Genomic DNA, 18,074 nt, shown 5'->3' with positions numbered 1-18,074 from the left:
GTTTTTATGGCGGTTGGCAACTAACTTTAATGGTGCATTACCGCCACCAACTGGACTGGAGTGTGGTACTAGAGTCTAAACTTTCCTAATAGGTTGCAAACAAATAAAACAAACATACCGAAACAAACCAATCAAAATAAAACAAACAAAAAGAGCATACTAAATTCTTTTAGTCCTGTATTCCTCAGGAAGCCAATTACATAGTTTACACTCATTTCCCCTGTGTTTCTTTGCAGAATTTCTTATAGGTTTAGCCTCATCTGTTCTCCTTGTAATTGTAAGACTAGTCTTTGTCTTTCTTCCTGATATTTATTACAGTGTACAATAACATGCTCTATAGTCTCTGGACTACCACAGAATTCACAGTTGCCATCAGCATGCTTCTTCATTGATAACAAAGTTTTATTTAGACGTGTGTGTCCATACCTCATTCTAGAAAATACATCCTCCTCCTCCTTGCTTCTGTTTGTATTTCTGCTCTTTCCCACTTTATTCTGAATATTATAGAACTGTGTTCCAATCTGCCCACCGCCCCATAATGTTTGCCATTTACCCATAACTATGTTTTTGACCATACTTTAATTTCTGCTTTGCTGTAGTTCACTTCAACATCTATATTAGATTGTCTAGCTGCTTGCTTAGCACTGTTATCTACTAACTCATTTCCTATTACTCCTATATGAGCTGGTACCCATACCAGAGTTATATTAATTCCTGACTTTATTAGATTATTTGCAGCTTGCAATATATCATACACAATGTCTTGCCTTGATTTTGACTGAAATGTTTTAATACTGATTAAAGCTGAGCTGGAATCTGAAGCAATTACTTGCCTTCCTTGGCCTATTGACCTCCACCCAAAGTAAAGCTAGCCACACAGCAATGAATTCCGCTGTGTAAACTGCTAAATTATCACTGATTCTTTTTCCAACTTTAATGTTTAATTTTGGAATGACATAAGCAACACTCATTCTTTTATCAGTTAGTTTATAAGTATCTGTATATATAAATAAATCCTCACTATACCTCTCCATTAAATAACTCTGCACCCTGTATTTGTCCATGTCATTATTTTGTTTTTCTTCTAATAATCCCAAATCAGTGGCCACCTCCCTAAAAACCCATGGTGGAGTATCTGGGAAAGGTACAGTGGGACTTATTTTTAGTTCATTAAACCTCATTTCATTTACTTTATCATGAATGACCCAACCAAAACTTCTGACTTGAACATTTCCACGCTCTTGGCATTGCTTCAATACCGACTGACTCATATGAGACAGTCCACTGATAGCAATCAGCAGTTTGCGGACTGGCTGAAGGTTGTGGATCGCGTCCAAGAGGAGTTGAAGGCGAGTTGAACGCGAGATGTGGGGTAAACTCCCCCTGCAACCCTGATTTGCATTTGTATAGCTCACAGCATTTTCATTTACATGTTAAAGCCTCCCCTAGAATTAGAAGGAGGGGGGTCATGGGGGGACAACTGCCAAGCAAGGCCCACGTCAATTTCTGACAATTCATGGCAGTTTTCGGTGTTGCCTGCAAATTACCGTGAACAGCCGTTAACCTGAACTTCCACGACAATCTACAGTGCCGCATAGTGACGAAAATCACACTTTTCATGCAGTGGAAACAAAAGGTGTGCCAGTTCCGTTTTTGATGCAGAATCATCCAATAAACAAAGTGATATGAAGTTTTTGAGTGTGGGACCAGTAGTTTGGTGGTTACAGGCCGAAACGCATTGTCCTTTGTTATAGCGCCCCCTAGTTGTTGAGGGCTCTGAATTTCTGGGTTTGAGTAGGGGCACACATTTGATACCTGATTCAATCGATTCGTTATAAATCCACCTGGGCTGCACAACAAGTTTTATTTCCGTAATAATAATAAAGAATAATGGAAAAACACACGAAAAACAATAGTGTTCTCTGCTCACAGAGCAGACGAACGGCATAGCCGTTCGCCTGCACTGCGGGCTTGGAACCCTAATAATTTAAAAACAGACAAAAAACAATAGGGTTCTCTGCACTGCAGTGCAGACGAACGGCTATGCGTTGCATAGCCCGTTCTTTCTGCACTGCAGGCTTGGAACCCTAATTATACCATTGGGTATGTAAACTGTTGAGCACAAATATAGTGCATTGCAAAATAATTCATCCCTACTTTGCTATTGTTTTTTGCATCACAACCTGTAATTGAAATGGATTGTTTGAGAGTTAACACCTTTTAATACTCAGGACATGCCTTCAACTTTGAAGATGTTTTTAATTGTGAAGCAAATAACAAATACAACAAGTCAAGAGAAAACTTCTGTGTCCATTACTGTTCAGCGACCCTAAAGTCAATATTTTGTAGAGCCACCTTTTGCGTCAGTTCCAGCTTTAAGTGGCTTCGGATCAGTCTCTATGAGCTCGTCCAATCTTACCATTGGGATTTTGATCCATTCCTCAAGGCCGAAGCTCTCCAGCATTTTCATCTTGGATGGTTTTCGCTTGTGAATAGCGATCTTAAAATTTCACCAGATTTTCAATTGCATTGAGGTTTGGACTTTAACCAAGCCATTCCAACACGTTTAAATGTTTCCCCTTATACCACTGACATCTGTTACTGATTCTCTGTCTGCCTCTGCCCCTGTCTGGTGTTAATTTAGCATTACTGGCTAGGGGAAGCGTATTCAGAAAAATATAAGGTAGAAAATGGAACTCCGCAAGGAAGCATTATAAGTCCTTTACTGTTCTTAATTATGATAAATGATGTGTTTAATGGTATTGGAAAAGAAATAGGATGTTCATTATTTGCAGATGATGGAGCAGTCTGGAAAAGAGGGAAAAATGTAGATCATATGGTAAAGAAAGTACAAAAGGTTATCATTGAAATAGAAAAATGGGCGTTGCAATGGGGATTCAAGTTTTCAGTTGAAAAGACAAAAGTAATGATATTCACAAAAAAAAAATAAACAAGGAAATAAAATTTAAATTATATAATCAAGAATTAGAACAAGTAAAGTGTATAAATTTTTTAGGAATATGGTTTGATGAAAAACTAAACTGGAATATACATATTCAAAAAGTGGTTGATAAGTGTAAGAAAATCTTAAATATTTTAAGATGCTTGGCTGGCAGTGACTGGGGAGCAGATAGAAAATCAATGAAGCAGATTTATAATGGAATGATAAGATCTAACATAGACTTTGGGTGCATAGTTTACGGTTCAGCAGCTAAAACACATCTGAATAAATTAGACATAATTCAACATCAGGCAATAAGAATATGTACTGGAGCATTTAAAACCACACCAACAGCTGCAATAGAAGTAGAAATGGGAGAAATGCCATTAGATTTAAGAAGAACAACTAGAAATAAATTACTGGTTAAATTTACAAAGCAATAAAATTGATCATCCAACTCGGGAAATTTTAGGTCCATGTTGGGAAAACGAAAAGAAAGAAATGAGGAGTTTTGGATGGAATATTGGAAATAAAATAAAAGAATTCAAGATTGATAGTTTAGAAATAAGTCAAACACCAATGTCAATAATACCGCCATGGATTTTACCAGAAGCAAATGTAGACATGTCAATAATAGAAAAGAAACAAGATAAATCATACACGTTAGATAAATATTCAGTACAGATACATATAAACAAATATTACAAATATATTCAAATTTATACAGATGCGTCAAAGATAAATGGGAAGATAGGAGTAGCTGTTGTGGTGCCAGAATTCGAAGTAAAAATAGGAAAACGGAGCACAGATGGGTTATCAGTATACACAGGAGAAATGTTGGCAATATTGTTAGCCTTGCAATGGGTGGAAGAAATAAAACCATTAAAAACAGTGATATGTTCAGATTCAAGTTCAGCATTATTAAGTTTAAAAAATTTTCAATCAGATAGTAGGATGGATATATTATTAGAAATATTTTATACATTGTATAGAATACAGAATATGGGGCTGGTAGTTGTATTTGTATGGATTCCAGCGCATATAGGGGTAGAAGGAAATGAGAGGGCAGATAATATGGCAAAAAGGGCAATTCATAATAATATTAGTTTTAAAGTTAAAACAAGTAAATATGAGGGAAAGAGTATGGTTAAAGAAAAACTGATGGAAAAATGGCAAAAAAGGTGGGATGAAGAAAAAACAGGAAGATGGTTTTATAAAATACAGAAGATAGTAGGAGAGAAAAGAAATGAAAGAAGAAATAGAAAGGAAGGAAGGGTGATAACAAGATTAAGATTAGGGCATACAGGTCTTAATTATACACTTTTTAAAATACAAAAGCATAATAATGGAAAATGTGAGTATTGTGACAGATATGAAACGATAGAACATGTTATGTTAGAATGCCATAAGTATGAAAGAGAAAGAAGGTGTATGAAAAGAGAGTTTGAATGTATTAAGGAAAAGATTAATTTGATAGATATTTTGAGGAAGAATTCGGGGAGTAAACATATACAAATAATTATTAAATATTTAAAGAAAACTAAATTATTTCAAAGAATATGATTAAAATAGGTGTGTGTGTGAATGGGTGCATGATCTAGGGGGGTGGATTATAAAGATATATATAAAAATGGATGAGAGTATGTAGGTATATATAAATAGGAAATTCATTTAGTTAAATTATATATTAAAGGTAGGAGTAGGAAGATACAAATACTTATATAAGTTGATAGTCCATTTCGAACCACACTCCATACCAGTAGGTGGCGGTAATGCTACTTAAAGTTTGTTGCCAACCGCCAATAAAATCAAGAAGAAGAAGAAGAAGAAACAAGGGTCTAACTAATTAACAAGCAAATGATTATCAGGTGTGACTGACTGCTGAGGAGGTGAAGTGAAAATTGACAGAAAATAACTGATGACTGAAAACAATAAATAAAATGAAACCTAACTCAAAAGAGCTGAAAAAATGAAAATAACAGAAAAACAAAGTCAAACCAAAACTCAACCATGACAACTTGTAAGCCATTTTTACTTTTGACCTTGGACTAATTCTGGCTCTCCTGTTTTTGTCACAGTTTGCTGCTGTAGCACTTACCTGCCTTCACGCTCTGTCCGAATAATTCACCTCCAGGATCACAAGGCTCAGATTTTGCTCTGGCGCTCCCCTGTTGCTTCCTGGAAGATACCCAGGTTCCCCTCCCGGATTCTGATGGTTCTCGCTCCTTTCTGGTCAATCCATCTGTCGCTCACCTTCGCAGAGGTCTGTCCGGATCCTTCGCCAGTAAAACATCTGCCGTCCTCAGCCAACTAGCCACCAACTAGAGTAGGCTCACAGAGTTACCTTGGCACATCCCTTCCCTGTTTAAGTCTGCCCAGCTAAAGGTAAGCGGCGCACGTTCTGGCTATTTCCTGGTTCTTGCCTTCGAGTAACATTTCCCCCTCTCTCTGCAGTTTCTCCGCTTCGACGTTCAGGCCTCGTCCCGTCACTAGTATCATTGACCTTGCTTTTGCACACCCTAAATAAACTTCTTATACTGACTGTCGTGTCCCATTCGTATCTGCATGTGGGCGAAACACCTTAAAACCATAACACTACTTATATAGTGAAAACTAATTAATTCATTTATTTATTTAACTGTTGATATAATACCCACTTAATTTATTAAGTTGCTCTACGATTCCATCAAGCTGCTTCTTTAAAAGTTTTCCAACTTTACATAATCTTAATGTGTTTCATATTGTGTGTTTTGTTTTAATTGTGTACAACAAAATCTGAAGTGAAATGCATAAAGTCATGTCTGCAGAACTCATCTGTGTTTTTGTCGAAGGTTGTCCGATGCCTCAGTCATAGTCCTTCATTGTCCATTTTTAGTCCAATGTCTGAGTTCACCAGCACAACATTCTCCTTCCCTTCAAGAGTCCATCCTCCAGTCCTCACGCCTGCAAACAGAATGAATTCTGCCAGCATTTTATTGCCAAAGAAACGCTCAATAGGTTGAAAAGAAATTACAGCAAAGCAGTGATAAAGATTGGGTTTACCGGCCTGCTGTTACATGTCTATTGAAAACCCATCTTTCCCCAGTTCCGGATTTGGCCTCAAGTGAGAAGACATTAATCAAGAAGTAGAACAGTTTAAATGCATATTTAATTCATAGAAATTAAATATGGAGTATGTCCGTGTCCATACTCCAGAACGAACAGACCTGTAAAAAAATAAAGATAGAAAAAGAAAAACAGGGGGAAGGGAGCTCCCCCTCCTTAAATTAAAATAGAGACATTTCTCTAATGGAATCAGCTGCTTACTCACACTCCCTTCCTATGTTGTTTTCCAATAACTGTAATTTTACTAACTTTTAGTAATTAACAAACTCAAGCGTTGTGTTTCACCCTTCCTTTGAGTCACAGGCAAATGGTGCATCAAATATTGTCTCAGCGAGTGTATCAAGATGTAATTTCATCAGCTGAGACACTGAAGAAGACACGCTGTCTAACCGTATTTCTCCAAATACTCCACCCATAATGGCAAAAAATTGTTTTAGGATCCACACCAGTGTGTTTGATCCATCCTACTGATTTTTTTTTTTTTTCGGAAGATGTTGAGAGTCTCAGTCAAACTCAGGAAACTTCTGCTAAAGTGTATAAAGAAGATGTTGTGTAATTACATTTATCAAGGAAGAAAGTATAAAAAACACCAAAGTTACATTTTAAAACAGCTCTAAAATCAGTTTTGTGCCTTTGTTTAGTAACCTTTTAAGTCAAATTCTGCCGGCCACGAACAATCACCAGCAACTGATGTTGAAAAGTTTGTTCACCAGAATTTGCACATTACCAAATGAACAAAGAAAAAAGATTCCTCTGCCTCTAAATTATTGTGTAACAAGGGCATCTGCATTTTGTGGGACTATGAAAATGTGGTTACATACAATGAATACTTTGGGCACCGTCCTGTGATGATCCCACAATATTTTCCGTTCCTACTAATTTCTGCTGTTCTGTAATATCAGTATATATAATAAAACAATGCAAGCCATTGACATTGGTCATAGATTCCTCAAATTTAGCTGCTTCATTTGAGGGTAACTTCAAAACTGACTCATGACTAAATGCAGGGTTAACAAAATCTGTCAAATCAACCGCAATATCCGTTTGCACACACTATTAAGGTACAGTTTAACCTCAACTTTTAACTCTGTTTAGTTCTGCTTACTGTGTTTTTCCCAGGACTGCAAATGAGCAAAAGCTGACAGGGTTTACTACTCTCTATTAAACATCTAGATTGAAGTCTGACGGATTATATCTATTTATTTATTTATTATAACTAGGGCTATCAAACAATGAAAACCTTTTAATCACATTTTAATCGCAAATTATATTTTATGTCTGAAAGTATATACATTCATTAGGCATTTTAAAATGCTATTTTGCAATAGATAACGCTAGTTAGAATTACATGCTATTTTGCAATAGATAACGCTAGTTAGAAATACACTCTAACAGAAGGCATGTTCCCTTTTTTTATTTTTTCCCAATTTATAATGCCTCAAACAGATGTTTAATGTTCTCCCAAATTTTCAACAACTTTTCCAAACTTCTAACCTCTTTCTAACTCTTAGGCTACAGTTTAAAATAAAAATTTTCTCCAAAACTCACCAAGATGCAGCTGGCCGTGCTCTCTCTCCAATGCAACTCACCCATTCAGCTTGCAGCCAATAACTCAAATGCTTTACTGCATTGAAAGTTGTTCAGCACTTCAACAAACATCATTAATGCATCAACCTTTTTTTTCACTGATTTCCAAATTCCCCTTTAGTTTTTTTTACCCATATTTTTACCCATCACTTTTTACTTAACAAAATTAAATCTGCCCCCCAGTCACTGCTCTTATCTTGAGGCCCACGCACGTGGAGAAATTCACACCATCCTGGAGACACGCACACACACAGAAATACACACGTAGACACTCACCCTATGCAGAGCCGTAGGGCCTAACCAATCTGTCCTTTGCTCAAACCATGGATCCCATTTTTACCAAACAAACTTGTTATAACATAAACGAACACATAAATCAAAGACAGCAGCGCGCACAGAAGGATCTCAGCATCCTTTCCATCTCAGCGGAACATTGTATTTAATAATTCGCCGTGTCTAACCGCTGTGCTCAGAACCCAGTTCTGACGCTAGAAAACAACTCAAGTTGTTCTCCTGGGGCCCGTTTTAATTCTCTATCTTCTTCTTTTACAGCTCACTTTAAAGGTCTTGCTGTCCTAGCCTCAACTTTTAGATGTTTATGTATTCTCGGCCGTTCTCTATCGCTACGTTTCTGTGGAGAGTCTCCTTTCTCCGAGGTAACGTTTCACCTCAGTCTTAAACATCACCAGACTCGTCACAGTCATGGAGGGGGAGCGACCAATTTCCTGAGACTATTTTTTTATCTTTGTGTTTTAACTATTTTATTTTTCGACAGCCTCATCACTTACGACTTCTTGGCTTTTATCTGTTTTATCATTTCTACCTTATTTTACGTTTTTTGACGTGGACATACACATAAATCCCATTCAATCATTTCTCGGTTTCAACATAAATTCCATTCAAACCTAGTTGCACTGTTCAGTCTCTGATATTTTGAGAAGAGAGTATCTTAAACCACAGCACCACTTAATTTAGCCTATACATCTAACATTTTGCCAATGGAGAAAAATCTCCTTACATTTTTCCGGTCGACCGGTGATGCTGCAGAATTAGTCCTCTTTTCGTGTCCAATTTTCAAACAGACTCTCACTCACAGCCAAAATCCGACCGTCACGGCACCATGATAAAGATCGGGTTTACCGGCCTGCTGTTACATGTCTATTGAAAACCCATATTTCCCCAGTTCCAGATTTGGCCGCAAGTGAGAAAACATTAATCAAGAGGTAGAACAGTTTAAATGCATATTTAATTCATAGAAATTCAATATGGAGACAGAGTATACATTTACCAATCAAGATGATTTCCCAGCGCGGTCGAGAAGTCTGTCTGAATTAAGCTCTGAACAAAGACTCTTTTTATCAACTTTAAAACTCCTCCTGCACGGTCAAGGGGGAGGATGACTAACCTCCTCTCCTTCCACCCCCTCAGGGCAATAAACCGCCCTGTTATTCTACCGCTGGGTAGAATAATAGTGCGGTGAGGCCCCTACTAAGATATATTTTTAATTCTCAACAGCAGTCACAAACATGTTAACTACAGTGTTCCCTCTAAAATGACAACCATAAAAGAAATAAAAGGATAAAAAAACCAATAAATAAAACTTTGTCTCTGACAAAATAAAACTCAAAACTGGATCAGGCTGAAGTCAATGACATCACCTTTTCTCCTTGTCCCAAGGATCAGCCCCCACGTCACTGCGACACTGTTTTGGTATTCTCTCGCATCTCAGAATGTCTAAATGAGACTAAATCTCCATGTTAGCACATTCCTGTCATATTGACCAGGTTTCTTTGCAAAGATAGAACTGTTAATAGCAGAAAGCAACAAACATTTTTAAGACACCACCTTTCCCCGCTGGAAGATCTCCTGGCTTGGTTAAAAATAAGCATAATTTAGTGTCCAAATCTGATTATGACTCCTTACCGCACTGCTAGCACTGTCTTCTCAGAGTCTTCTGTTGGCAGAAAGGTGGCGTCTCCTTTAATCTGAAAGCAACAACTCAGAGAAAAACAAGAGTGTTAATAGCATGCAGTTAAAACCCTGGTCCCCTTAGTGTCACTTTAACGTGATGTTGTTTTGCTGATCCTGGGAAATGATATCTATTCCTCACATTTCCTTTGAAACTCTGTTCAAAACACCTCCAAAAGAAAGAAAAAAAAAAAAAGAAAAAAATTGTCTCCCAAGGAGCACAATTGTGTCTTTTCCAATATGACATGGGTTTTGACTTATTACAAACCTTTTTGATATGTTTCTGGTCCTTTGACCGTGTGTATTTGCTGTTAGTAATACTTTTATTCATATATAACTTTTCAATCTTAATTGGTCAAGGGTGAAATTTTAAAGCAATGATTTTCTCTTTTAGTGTTTTGAGCTTTCAGTGTTTTGACTATAAATGATAAGAGTTTTCCCCATAATTCAGCACATTGAGAAGGCTACCCAAAACAAACCAAGATTAGAATTAGAATTTAACCCTTCAGAAGCTGGCTTTATTTTATTTTTCCCTCTGACATAGTTTTCATGCTCCCATGCCAGAACACACAGACCCAGCCTTGCCATAACATTCGGATGTTTACATCATGGTCAGATTTGTGTATCATATCTTTTGTCCTGTTTCAGGTTAAACTGTCCCTCTGAGGTTCACCTCAGCTCAGCATAACTAATAACATCAGATGATTTTGTAACTGATGACGCTTTTCAAAATTTCTCATTAGTTGCATTCAAATTCGAAGTAAAAAGAAATAAAATAAAGGAATAGAAAACTACGGTGGCCCAGAGGTGTCACCGCTAATACAAAAGCCGCAACACAAATACAAGAGCCGCAACACAATTACAAAAGCCGCAACACAAATACAAGAGCCGCAACACAATTACAAAAGCCGCAACACAAATACAAGAGCCGCAACACAATTACAAAAGCCACAACGGAAATACAAAAGCCACAACACAAATACAAAAGCCACAACGGAAATAGCCGCAACGGAAATATAAAACTACAACGGAAGTGACGCAACAGTTGGTTGTTCTACATGACGGTAGAAGAATAAGAGACTGACCCGGCAAAAAAACAAAGAAGAAGGAGCTTTGCTTGTGGACTCACAAGCAAATATTGCCAGTTTGATAAGTAAGTAAAACATTTTTTTTTATTATATATGGTACAGGTGTACCGCTATGCCAGAGAGTGGGTTTACTGACAACTTCAAGTTTGTTAACCCTGTGAAGAGAGAAACATTGCAATTTAGATTTGCGAGTCAGTGGTTACCATGGAAATGAGTTGGATAACTCGCTTTGCTTAGCGACAGTATGGCGCATAAAACGGGGAATTTATCACTCAGAAACTCCCGAACTGGAAGTTATAACTCCAACTGTATTATACTTTGGTTAAATTGTTTAAATCATGGGGGCACGCTGGTTGCGTAGCGGGTAGCGCGACCCATAAACATAATATACGTATACATGTCTGTGGCACGACCCATGTATGGAGGCCTTAGTCCTTGACGCGGTCGACCTGGGTTCGACTACGACCCGCGGTCCTTTGCCGCATGTCTCTTCCCCTCTTCCTCCCCTTCCTGTCAGCCTACTGTAATAAAAAGTGAGTCACTATAGCCGCGAAAAATCTCCCAAAAAAATAAATAAATGTTTAAATCGTCTCCATAGCCTCACTGAGTTGCTCTTTACAGTAAACGTCTTTTTTGAAAGCTACTTTTTCATCTGTGGGGCTGCACAGTGTGGCAGTGGGTAGCAATGCTGTGTGACTGTTCAGCACATTATACATCAACAACTGCCATGTATGAAACCATTTTTTTAAGCATTAAACGTTTATGGAAAATATGTGTTTTAGATATTTGTTGAAATTATCATTATGTCATCACAGCATAAAACAGGTAATCTATGAAAGAAATTCAGGCTCCTCTGCCTTCTTCCAGCATTAACTGCAGCAAAAAACATACTTTTGTAAAACTTGCATACTGCAGCCTTAAGACCAACAGTAAATACAATAAAATGACCCAACAGATGTGAAATAATGTTTTTAAAACTATTGAATCAAAATTAAAATATTTAAAAATGAGAAAAGTGTCTGGTTCATCATCAGCCAATTCTTAAGCTTTGAAGTTAATATTTTAATGTGAGTTGACATCTTAAAATGAGATGGTAGTGAGTTCCAAATCTCACAACTAAGCATAATTTTTGCAACTGTCAGTAAACGTGGACTTTTTTCGTACTTCCTCAGATTCAACGGCAGAAATTGTGGATTCCCTGCAGCTGCACAAGCCTTGAGCCAGTTAAACACTCTCATGCCCGCGGCAGGAACTCAAAGTGATGATGATGACGAACAGGAAAATTGCTTTGAAGAACTTCAGCGACAAAGTGGTTTGTCACCACCTCTTCAATGGTAAGCTGCTGTACAAATCTACATCACTCTGAAGAACATGGCTGATCTATAAAATGTTAAGACTGTAAAATAAACAACCCTTTTCATAACTTTGAATACAATGTAAGCAGAATAGTCATTCAGGTTTTATTTATTTATTTATTTTTACAAGCAATACAGCAACTGTTGCTTAAAATGACAAAATAAAGAATGTTATAAACAGTTGTTTTCAACAATATCATTGAAACATTGTGTTGTCTTTCAAACCAAACTACACAACAAAACATAGAAATTTGGGAACAACCTAATGCAGTAGAACTAATATGTATATATACACACATATAGAACCCATACAACTAGAATCCAAAACTTTTAAAGATCAGGGGCCCGTTCTTTGTACGTCGCTAACTCAGTTAGCTGGATTTGATTGTTGACGATTTGGCATGATCTTGGATCGTTTGGTTCTTCGAAACTCATCCTGCACTTGCTGTCATAGCAACAGGTGCACAAACTTAAGCCTGCTCGCGAGCAGGCTTATTTCATGTAAACAGGATTAGATCTCAGCTTTATAAGCAGAGGAGATGGGGAAGTCTGTCCAGCTAGTGCACTTGGACCACCTAGTGGCATAGGACGGAACAGAATTGTGGAACACAATTTAATGTTAATCAACTTTTTAATGTTTAATTAAAGACGAAACAAATAATGCAAGACAGCAAGTCATCTTTTGCCTGCAATAAGAGAGTTATGTAAAGTCAGTAATACTACCATGTGTCAAATGGTGTATTAGAACTTACTCTGAAGGTCCCTTTGAAGCAACTCGATCTCTAGTGCAATTTTTCTCTTTTTCAAGTTGTGGAGTTCAATTTCTCCTCTTAATTTGTGTTTTTTCAGGTCAAAATACAAAAGAAGCCGTTTATATAGGGAACGGATGGCACTATGTGTAATTTTGTGAAAGAAAAAGAAAGGGTAAAACATGCCTCATGCAACAAAAGAAAGAAGAACATGTTTTTTTTTTAGCCTTTTTCTTAGTGGCTGTTATAAACAGACAAACACATTTAACAGTGGCTTTTAAAAAAAGAGGAAGAAGTGGCTTTTTAAAATACAGTTTAATACTTAAACGCTACCATTTGTAGAATATTCTTGTATTTCACTTTTACTTGTCCCCATGTTCTAGTGGCTCCTGTGGAGGCTGTGACATAAAGAACAGTATGAAATTATTAAAATGCAAAGATACATACTGTAGAAAGTGATAGAAACATCTACCATGGACAGTATTTACACATTAATTTGTCGCTGCTTTTTGCCAGCCCTTTCTCCTGGCTTTAGCAGACATTGAGGTGTTCCCTGTCGTTTTAATTAATGACTCAAATTCGGCATAACCTTCCATTAAAAGCTCTTGTTCTGCTTGGGAGAAAAACTGTGGGCGTTCTTTGGCCATGCTGAACAGCCAATAGCAGCGCTGCTGATCATTGTTTCTACTATCGATACATTTCCCCTTTTAAACCAACGCATAAACGCGCAGTTATCTCAGATAACTCAATCCAGCCTTACTAAATATAAACAACAGGTGTGTTTGAAAAACCCAATTAGCCGGATCAGGATTAGACGGATGATATCATCTTGGATGTCTCATTTGATCTCGGATGTTTTAAGCAACGTGCGAAGAACTGGCCCCAGGGCCGAAGAGAATAAATTCAAAGAACAGGTCCAAGATGACTTTCGAAGAACCAAAAGATCCAAGATCATGCCAAATAAATCGTCAACAATCAAATCCAGCTAACTGAGTTCGCAACGTACGAAGAACGGACCCCTGGCCCAAAATAACAACAGCTGCATGCTGACTAAAGGCATCCAAAGCCACGGGAATTCTTAATGACAAAGTTCATATTGTGCTTGAATGTAATGTAGCTGTCCAAGAGGGGCAGCTTTAAAGTGTTGGCACATGTATTTGCCATAGGGAACTTTGAGGTGTAAATATATTCAAGACATGGCTGAGGGTCCATGCCAGCAGGAGGAATAGATGGCACACCTGTGGCAAACATAAGGACATCCTCCAGGGTCACCTCACTGTTATGTTCTGAAAGTAGAAATAAATACCAACACTGAGACATTATAAGTAGTTAATTTTCATTGTAATTAGTGTGATGTGGAACAAATAAACCAACCTTCACAGTCAAGAAGGTAGTCGGCCCAGAAACTTGTTGTCTTGTTCTCCTGGGCTCTCTGGTTGCTGCCATATGGACTAAGCTCTGGTCGGAAGAGATTTTCGATGTCCACAGCAGATAACTTTTTCTCAAAATGGCACAAGACAGGAGTCAGCGTCATAGGAAATTGCTGCAGGGCTGTTAAAAAGTGCGAAGTAGCAAGTCCATTCTTGAATCTGAAATGCAATAACAGGTTAGGAAATTAAAAGTACAATTTGTATCAGTTACTAAGCATTAAACTGAAACACCTGTTTTATACCACTCAGTTATTGCATTTACTTTTTAGAATCAGAATCACTTTAATAATCCCAAAGCAAAATTATTTTTGCGACACGCTCCAGATATACTAAAAAATTATATATATTTTTTTGTTTGTTTTTGCACATCGTCACTATCACTTTAATTTAGATATATCTATATATAGATCTAAATTAAAGTGATAGTGACAATGTGCAAAAGAAAAAAAAAATGAATAAATGTCAATACAGAGGGGTGATGTCTGAATCACTGAGGGAAAGTTGTAGAGATTGATCACTTAGACTTAGACTTAGACTTAGACTTTCTTTATTGTCATTTTGTAGCACAGAGTGCATACAGAACGAAATTTCGTTTTTTCATACAGCTCAGAAAGATTGCAGTAACTCTACAGGATACCTTGCAGTGAATTTACAGTACAGGATAAGAAAAATGCAGTGGTAAATCACAGTCAAATACAGGATAACTTTCAATTTAACTTTCGGATAAGGTGCAGCAGTGAGCAGTAGGCAGATTTAAATGTAAAGACAATGTAAGCAATGTAAACAAATATGCAGTAAGGTGCAGCAGTGATTTAACAATAGACAGTTGCATTGTAAACAGTTTTGCAGTACGTTTCCGGAAAAAGTGCAGCAGCGATATTGAAGGATACATACATATGTGCAAATTAGCGGGTCGAGTGTGGTACACAGTCCGTTTTTATACTTCAGCAGTTCAACAGTCTGATGGCAGCAGGGAAAAAGCTTTTGCAGAACCTGGTGGACCTGCAACGGATGCTGCGGAACCTCTTTCCAGAGGGCAGCAGGGAGAATAGTCCATGGTGGGGGTGTGAGGGGTCCCTGATGATGTTACGGGCTCGAGACACACAGCGCTGCGATGAAATGTCTTTAATGGAGGGAAGAGGAGCCCCGATGATCCCTTCTGCTGTCCTCACCACTCTCCTCACGTTCTTCCAGTCGGAGGCACTGCAGCCTCCACACCACACAGAGAGACAGCTGGTCAGAATACTCTCTATGGTGCTTCTGTAAAAGGTCGTGAGAATGGGCGGGGGCAGGCGGGCTCTCCTCATCCTCCGCAGAAAGTACAGTCGCTTCTGTGCCCTCTTCACCAGTGACATGGTGTTCATAGTCCAGCTGAGGTTGTCCGTGATGTGCACCCCCAGGAACTTGGTGCTGCTGACCACCTCCACAGCTGAGCTGTTGATGAGCAGTGGAGCATGGTGAGGCCGGTTCTTCCTGAAGTCGACGATGATCTCCTTCGTCTTCTCCACGTTCAGGATCAGGCTGTTGTCTCTGCACCAGCCCACCAGCTGCTCCACCTCCTCTCTGTAGTCCTGGTCGTTGTCGTCTCTGATCAGGCCCACCACCGTTGTGTCGTCCGCAAACTTCACGATGTGATTGGTGGTGAACCTGGGGACGCAGTCGTGTGTCATCAGAGTGAACAGCAGGGGGCTCAGGACGCAGCCCTGAGGGGAGCCCGTGCTGAGGGTGATGACATTGGAGGTGTTCTGTCCGACCCGGACTGATTGAGGTCTGTTAGTTAGGAAGTCCAGCAGCCAGTTGCGAAGGGGTGTGCTGAAGCCCAGATGCTCCAGTTTTCCCACCAGATGCTGTGGGATGATGGTGTTGAACGCTGAACTGAAGTCCAGGAACAGCATCCGCACGTGCGTGTTCTTCTCCTCCAGGTGTGCCAGGCTCAGGTGAAGAGCAGAGGAGATGGCGTCCTCAGTGGAGCGGTTCCGTCGGTAGGCAAACTGGAACGGGTCGAGTGTTGATGGGAGACTGGAGACGATGTGTTCCTTTACCAGCCTTTCAAAGCACTTCATCATGATGGGAGTCAGTGCAACAGGCCGGTAGTCGTTGAAACAGGTGACTTGAGGTTTCTTTGGCACCGGAATGATGGAGGCAGACTTGAAGCATGCTGGCACTGTGGCTTGGTCCAGCGAGGTGTTAAAAATGTCTGTGAGGACACCAGCCAGCTGACCTGCACACTCTTTGAGCACCCGCCCAGGTATGTTGTCGGGGCCTGGGGCCTTTCGCGGGTTGACTCTCCTCAGAGTCTTCAACACGTCGGCAGTGTCAAGGCAGAGGACCTCCTCTTCCTGATGGGGAACAGCTTTCACTGCTGGAGTGCTGTTTAGTGCCTCAAACCTCCCAAAGAAGTTATTTAGTCCATTGAGGAAGTCAGCATCAACTTCACCCACCGGGGGGGAGGGCGTGTTGTATTCAGTGATCGCCCGGATGCCTTTCCACATGCTCCTGGTGTTGCTGGCATCGTGGAAAAGCTCCTGGATTTTCTGGCTGTGGTTCCGCTTTGCAAGCCTGATGGCACGGTTCAGGTTGGCTCTCGCTGTCCTCAGAGCCTCCTTGTCACCAGACTTGAAGGCTGAGTTCCGTGCTTTTAGCGCTTGACGGACCTCCGCAGTAATCCAGGGTCGTTGGTTGGCTCGGGTGATGATGGTCTTGGTGGTGCTGACCTCCTCAATGCATTTGTTGATGTAGGCTGACACGGTCATGGCGTACTCATCAATGTTGATCTTGTCCTCATAAGTTGCTGCAGCTTTGAACATGTTCCAGTCAGAGCACTCTAGCGCGCTGTGGTGCATCTGGGTAAGAGGAGTCTTCTGCTAAAGGAAAAAGCAACATCAGCAATAACAAAAGAAAAAAAAAGAAACTAAAAAACAAAACTACCTTTCGATTGCGCTGTGATTCCTTTCAATTATGAACTGTAAAGAGCAACTCAGTGAGGCTATGGAGACGATTTATTTTTGTTTTTGGGAGATTTTTCGCGGCTCTAGTGACTCGCGTTTTATTACAGTAGGCTGACAGGAAGGGGTGGAAGAGGGGAAGAGACATGCGGCAAAGGACCGCGGGTCGGAGTCAAACCCAGGTCGACCGCGTCGAGGACTAAGGCCTCCATACATGGGTCGCGCTACCCGCTACGTGACCAGCGCGCCCCCATGATTTAAACAATTTAACCAAAGTATAATACAGTTGGAGTTATAACTTCCAGTTCGGGAGTTTCTGAGTGATAAATTCTCTGTTTTATGCGCCATACTGTCGCTAAGCAAAGCAAGTTATCCAACTCGTTTCCATGGTAACCACTGACTCGCAAATCTAAATTGCAATGTTTCTCTCTTCACAGGGTTAACAAACTTGAAGTTGTCAGTAAACCCACTCTCTGGCATAACGGTACACCTGTACCAAAAAAAAATGTTTTACTTACTTATCAAACGGGCAATATTTGCTTGTGAGTCCACAAGCAAAGCTCCTTCTTCTTTGTTTTTTTGCCGGGTCAGTCTCTTCTTCTTCTACCGTCATGTAGAACGACCAACTGTTGCGTCACTTCCGTTGTAGTTTTGTATTTCCGTTGTGGCTATTTCCGTTGTGGCTTTTGTAATTGTGTTGTGGCTTTTGTATTTCCGTTGTGGCTTTTGTAATTGTGTTGCAGCTTCTGTATTTGTGTTGCGGCTCTTGTATTTGTGTTGCGGCTTTTGTAATTGTGTTGCGGCTCTTGTGTTTGTGTTGCGGCTTTTGTATTAGCGGTGACACCTCTGGGCCACCGTAGAAAACCCTTAGAAAAGCAATTCATGTTTAGTTGCACACAGTTTGTT

General features: G+C 39.5%; 1 long non-coding RNA gene across 1 annotated transcript; it reads right to left on the bottom strand.

The window, feature by feature from the left end:
* Window positions 1-13,972: 13,972 nt before the first annotated feature.
* LOC118566994 lies at window positions 13,973-17,821 on the bottom strand. The gene is made up of 3 exons (XR_004933427.1): window positions 17,687-17,821; window positions 14,168-14,382; window positions 13,973-14,079 (listed from the first exon to the last, which is right to left on the bottom strand). It is a non-coding gene; the product is annotated as an uncharacterized LOC118566994 (long non-coding RNA).
* Between the last annotated feature and the right edge of the window lie 253 nt (window positions 17,822-18,074).

Source organism: Fundulus heteroclitus, chromosome 19 (assembly GCF_011125445.2).
Source record: "Fundulus heteroclitus isolate FHET01 chromosome 19, MU-UCD_Fhet_4.1, whole genome shotgun sequence".
Taxonomy (NCBI): domain Eukaryota; kingdom Metazoa; phylum Chordata; class Actinopteri; order Cyprinodontiformes; family Fundulidae; genus Fundulus; species Fundulus heteroclitus.
Note: the sequence above shows the minus strand (reverse complement) of the source record. Positions and strands in the feature narration are given on the sequence as shown.